Source organism: Lathamus discolor, chromosome 1 (genome assembly GCF_037157495.1).
Source record: "Lathamus discolor isolate bLatDis1 chromosome 1, bLatDis1.hap1, whole genome shotgun sequence".
Taxonomy (NCBI): Eukaryota; Metazoa; Chordata; class Aves; order Psittaciformes; family Psittacidae; genus Lathamus; species Lathamus discolor.
This window is the reverse complement of record NC_088884.1, coordinates 2,713,096-2,719,649: the sequence shown is the minus strand read 5'-3', so window position 1 is coordinate 2,719,649 and position 6,554 is coordinate 2,713,096. Positions and strand designations below refer to the sequence as shown.

General features: G+C 35.7%; 1 protein-coding gene across 7 annotated transcripts in view; it reads right to left on the bottom strand.

Annotated features, from left to right (window-relative positions):
- Positions 1-1,932: 1,932 nt before the first annotated feature.
- The window catches only part of CELF2 (CUGBP Elav-like family member 2), a 393,255-nt gene continuing 388,633 nt past the window's right edge, over positions 1,933-6,554 (bottom strand). For all 7 annotated transcript variants that reach the window (XM_065666773.1, XM_065666599.1, XM_065666687.1 and 4 more), the window contains one exon: positions 1,933-6,279. The gene's annotated coding sequence lies outside the window, so the exon portion shown is untranslated. The remainder of the gene's footprint in view (positions 6,280-6,554) is intronic.

The following is a 6,554-nucleotide window of genomic DNA, read 5'->3' as shown; positions in this document are numbered from 1 at the left end:
CTAAGACCAAGTTTGGAGAAATAAGAAAAAAGACAACAGAAAACATCCACAGCAAGCTAAAACCCCAAGAGACCAATTCTGATTCACCATTCATGCAAGTCAAGACTTACTTAACTGAATCCACTGGTGTCAAAATTATCCAAATTGGGATCATAAACTCTAGAGGTGTCAAAGCCCAGGATATAGTCTGACCATTGGCTTTCCTGCCTGGGCTGTCCACTACAAGCTCCTCTGGCTTTACGTTAAACTTGGACGCCTGACCTCTGACAACAGACCCTGCAACAGGACACTTGAGCTTGTCTGGGACTTCGGACTCGTCACTTACTTGCCTTTCATGGAAAAAGAAGAGGACAAAAGCAGGAAAAAAGAAGTTGTAATAAAAATATATTGATCAGTGACAGCCAGGCCAACTCATGAGAAACCCAAAAATGTCAAAACCTTTCCAAATGCAGGAGCCAAAGTCGCTGCTGACACCACACGGAAACACTCAGTGCGCCATGGACTTTACTTGAGCGGGGGTCTCTGTGTGTGTTTGTGTGTGTGAGCCAAAGCCAGAGTGCCAGAAAGACCAGGGGAGAGGAGACAAGAGGGAGGAGTGTTGTTTGGGTCTCATAAGAGCACTTTAAAGTGGTCTTCGATTCCTGAGCATCACAGAAAGTGGGACAAAGGAAAGGGACAGGGGCGTATGGCTTGAATTCCAGAGAGCACTCGCCAGTGCTTCTCTCTCCTCCTTGGGTTTGGTTTGGTTGGTTTGGTTAGTTTTGTTTTTTCCCCCCCTCTCCAAATTGTAAGGTTTGTATCTGTGATCAGAGGAGAGAAGAGAGACTTTTTGTAAACCAGAACAACATAGATTTTTTTTTCTCTCGCAGCTTTTATTTCATCGTGATAGACACCAGTTGGGGGAGAGCAGAGAGATTCTTGTGAGCAGGAAAAAAATATAGGAAATGAAAGAATAAAAAAAGCTATAAGCCAACTGTAAAAAATAATGAGAAAAGAAGTGCTATGGTATTTCTTTTGTCCCTTTTGAGATTTGTGTAATACTATTAGCCAATGCTGAGAACGATCTGCTTTGTAAGCCCACAGCAAAAATATCACCCTTCTGAACACCAGGGGATTTCCCCCCCCCATCATTTATTTATCTTTTTGGTTTTGGTTTTGTTTTTTTTTTTTTCCCTTAACTTGCACTGGCTTTAATAGAAAGTCTTCCTGTGCTCACTTGGATTTCATTTTAGTTTGTCATTATTAGCTGTACAACTGCACATGACAAGCTGAATCACCTGGTAGGCTTCCGCAGGCTCTCACAGCCCTAGTTAAGATGTGATTAGTTTGACTAATTGATTAGGAGAGTTTGACTAACACCATATGCCATCAGATTACTGTGCAGTTTGGAAGAAATCCCAAGGCTATATCCTCCTTTTCCTGAATGTTTCATGTGCTTCTGCGAAGTAGCGGCAGAGTATTATTATTTTCTTTTAACGACTAGGAAGAATTTATCTCCATAATCCACATTTCACACACTGACCGAAATGTCAGAACAAGGAAAAAGAACAACTTTTCAGGTGGCTTCTGTGTGTTTGTGTGCAGAAGCTTTGCAGTTAGAGAGCTAACAAAAGCTACCTTCAATATGACTCTGCAGGAAGCTCATTTAAAATGCTTCCTGCTCAGATGGATTATCCAAGTGATAAGGCATGACTAGGGGGAGGAAGAGAGAAGCAAAACAAAAATCAAAGGAAGCATAACATGTCTAAAATGTACAAATCCTCTTTTGCCCCCCAATCAGATATTCACTTAGGTGGAATCGACTGTATCTTTTGTACACAACCAACAAATAGAGAAAATAAAAAAACAGGCACGTGAAACAGTGAGGTGTGTAGATGTATTACCAACACAGAATGACCACCAACAATACAACACACAAAGTAGAGAGACAAGTATTAGGAAAATGGTTTAATATTGGAGACAGAAGCAAAAAACTGCATCACACAATAACATACGTTACAAAAATAAGTCTGACTGTTTCAACTACACGGTTATGTTCACAATGAGGACAGAAGAATCAGAAAAAACTCTGATCTAAACAGCAAAAAAGCAAACCCCTAACGTTTTAACTAATACATTTATCCACGCAAAGTGACCGAGTACTCCTAATTCTAATTACCTTATTGTGTAACTGCACGATACAGAATAAAAAGTGAAACTTACCGCTTTTGTTAAGACAAAATTCTAAACACTAGATATAAGCAAAGGGAAAAAAAGAAATCAAGCCAAAGTTTTGAATTCTCTAAACAAAACCAACTCTCTTTCTACCGTCCAGAAATCAAACTTGAAAATCAGTCATGATCGAGGGGGCCCACGAGAGTAAGCCACAAAAATTTCCATTTGTTTTTTAATCTCCAGTATAAAAAGTTCCACTGGTACAAAATGCATAAGTACAATCAAGTTGTAGAAATAGGAAAGCCTGCTTTTTTTTTTTTGCCTTTTTTTGTTCTTTTTTGATATTTTTTTTGGCTCAAATTCCATCAAACAACAAAATCCAAATGCATCAATAAAACAGAAACAATACTCAAATGGTCTTACAGTTTCCACTAGATTGCATTAACTTTGGCTTTTCTCAGACAATACTTAAAAACTAGTTTGTCATTCTAAACAAAATGATAGTATTCTTAATCTACAAACAACAATTCTCACAGCACAAAAAAAACACAAGTACATAGGTTTGTTTTTTTTTTTCTTTTTCTTTTTTTTGTCTTTTTTTTTTGTATGACATTATCCAAAAAGGTAATGAAACTACAGGATATTTTTTTTCCTTTTGTTAATTAGCACTTAAGATAATAAAAACAGAAACAGTAAAATGATTCCAGAGTAGCACAAGCCAAGGAACTGTAACCCCTATGGTGAAAGAAAGATGAACTTGTTACTCCTTTGAGGACTGCCATTTCATTGCAATTAGCTAATTTGAAAAAAAACAACTAGTCTAGTCTTTTGATTAGAATTTTGTAAAGCAATTTCCCTTGTTTTTCTTCCTCTCTTATTAGGCCCTTGCACCCTTGCAGCTTTGTCCTTTCAATATTGAAAGAGATCTGGTAGTTAATTTGTCTCCAAGGAGGTGTATTTTTGAGTTTTTGGTTTTGTACTGGAATTTCTTTTATTTTTTATCAAGATGGACATTTTTCTCAGCAATGACCCATCTCAGTTGCCTGGAAGCACAGAAACATTCCTCCTTTCCCACTGCTAAGCCAATGTCCCATGTAGTGTAATTCGGGGCAGCCCGATGCCGAGTTACACTGCCTGAGGACCAAAGGCATCACTGCTCTGACTGACTGGTAAACCCACAGGACAACACTAGGGCATCTAAAAAAGCTTTGGAAATTTATACGGTGGGTACAATGAGAAAGAATTAGTGAAACAGTCTAAACAATCCAAATGATGATCTCATATTATATATATATATGTACATATATATAATATAACATACGTGAGATGATACTTCGAATACGCAAAATTGCTGCAAGTAGTACAAAATAGCCCTCAAAGGGTGTAGGAAGGCCCCAGCAGTAGTAAAAATACGTGAGAAAAGTATAGATCATTTATTTATAAGTGCATGTGCTATAAGAAGGAAGCTTTTTTGCATCACTAGAGGCTAGTCCTTTCCATCCCAGGGCTCTACATAAAGAAGCATTTAAGTTGGGGATGAGAGACAAGAGTGCACCAGCTGATGTCATTCATATAGGGCTTTGTTTTTAATTTTAGGTGTTTTCAAATTTAATTGAATACGAATATGAAGTGGAAGAAGGTATGGCACTTTATCGTCAGTAGCAAGTACTGCTGCTCACACACATTGGATTGGCAATGAATTGTCTATACAGGTAGTAAAGAACCCAATTTGGTTGTTGGCTACTACTTGTGCAGTAGAAATGCAATCTAATCGGACGTACAAGGCAGTAAAAAGGGCTACCAGCATCTCTTTTCTGGTTCCTTACACAGAGCTTCCTCCAGCAAACACCCACATCAATCACATATATATTCCCATGGACTACTTGTATGAGTAAAGTTACTCCTCTCTATACGAGTGTCTGCAGGAGTAAGCCAATATATTGCCATTACAAAGAATGCCAGATAACACCAAACATTACAGTGTATGTAAACTTTATCCATAAAAAGTAGTTTAACTGCAGTGCACACTGAATTTTCACCCAGGAAGATCTAGTGCATCTGATTTAAGCAAAAGTTCATTTATTTAAATTACAAAAATATGATTTTATTTTCTTTTTTTCTCCTCCAGGTTTTCAAATGGTGGATTTACCACTCCTGGCTGGGAGTGGCTCACAGAATAGATAATTAAAGAATTGTTTCTTTTTCTTTTCTTTTATTAATACTGAATAGCATATTCCAGCAGCATATTAAAAGCTCTTTTAAGAAAAGACAAAATCCCCAAAATCTAAAAAGGAAAACCACAAGTTAATTACTGTTTTAAATAATTTTAGTTATAGATACAGAAGAAATTTAGACAGCAGTAAAATATTTTTTTTTGTCCTTCAGATCTGCCCTGTGCATTGTTCTGATTTCAACCATGTATTAAATAAACCACAAAAAACTAAGTATATATATATTTATAGATATAGATATATATATAAAAATAAACAGCAAAATGGTGAATGTATAAAAGGTATTAACACTCAAGACAGCTCTGGGTGGAAAGGGTTAAAAGTTCAAAACTTTCTCACCTTAGAGGTTTCCATACAATATGAAGAAAATACATAGTGAGGTTTGCTTTCACAGCATTGATGTGTGCAGAGTGGTTAAAAAAGTGAAACATGGGCACTTATACAATGTTTTACAAAAAACATCAAAGAGAAATAACAAACAATAACAATTTCAGGCAACAAGACCACAGGATAGCAAGTTAACAAACTTTTTAACCTCTTTTTTTTCTTTAAATATTAGGGATTTATACAAAACACATAATAAAATACCCATGTTATCAAATTACTTCACACGAGAAACACACTGAAGCTCTAGGAAGAAAGTACCTTTGGAATTTGGCACTATAGTTTCACTGGTTTTTTTTATTTTTCCTTTAAAAGAAAAACCGATCACATTTTGCTGAACACAAACACATCTAAATTGTTCACGATAAAAAAATGACATCAATGCGTCACAAGCCAACACAAACTTATTCTGGAATATTTTTTCATTTTTCACATGAAATTCTTTTTTTTTTTTTAAGCAAACAACTTTTTTTTTCTTTTTTTCCTTTTTTTTTTTGAATCTTGTTTTTGTTCTTGTTGTTCAAGTAAACCAATTTTAAACTTGTCTTTTATAAACATAGAACACTTAAGACCATAAGACTCATGATGAAACCACAACTTAATTCACAGAAGCACCAACGTAACACATTTTACAGTAACCTTTCTTCTGTACATTGAAACAGTATAAAATATAGGTAATTTCATGTGCATTAAACCATGGATTGTCTAACTGTGAGTCAGTTCAGCAAAAGGTGACACAAGTAGGTAGCATTTGCCCTAAAACAGGGTAAATATTTTCTTATACTAATCTACAAAAAGTGGTTCTATATATATACTTTAATGAGAAAGTGAGCCACCTAAAATGGCCTTATCAAAAAACTTTACACTGCCTGAAAAATGTAAAAACTATTACAGACCTCTAGAGACTTAAAATCAGACAGTTTTATTTCTCAAACTGTTTTGGAAGTAGTCTGTTAGAAACCAACATTCTGTGCCTCTGGACACATATTGCTATTGTCACCAGTGACCAGGCAGAATGCCAATCCCTGTATAATACTTTCAAGTCTGTTTTTTTTTTTTATTATTTTTATTTTTTACTAAATGAAAAAGAAAAAAAGGAAAAAAACCAAGAACAGAAGGAAAAAACCCAAAAGAAAACAAAACCCAAAGGAAAAAACCCAAAGGAAAAAAAGAGAAACCAAAACAAAAAAAAAAGAAAAAAAGGAAAGAAAGAAAAAACATTTTGCCACAGGTTGTTTTTAAATCCTATCATTAATTTATCTAATAATAAATTTCAGTCTTGCATGAATGCAGCAATGTTTTTTCACATTGACTTCCCAGAATTCATAGCTAGATGAGGTCACATGCAAATTTCAAAGGTCAAACTAGATCAAAGGTCAGTAGGAGAACCAAATATGATGTGAGGTCAGAAAGACATCAGAAACAATGACGGGACGATGAAACTGGTTTTTTTTTTGAGACGCCACAGGGACATGCTAGGCAAACGATGGGCTAACGGGCATGGAGATGTCTAGGGAAAAAACAAGGAAGAGGAAAAAAAGTTACACAGAATCTATGCAGCACAAACAAAATCACTTTTATGGGTGCAGGAGAAAACTAATGCAAATCTTTTTTATCAGTAGAGTCTATGAGCCGTTCACATAATTTGCATTAACTGACTATACTTGTCAACAAGAGCACAATGGAACCCCAAAAGAATCCATCTGAAAGGACTCAGAGAGAATGGATTCCTTTTTGGGGAGAAAAGAGAGGAAAGAACCAGTTTCTACAAATGTAACAGAAAGG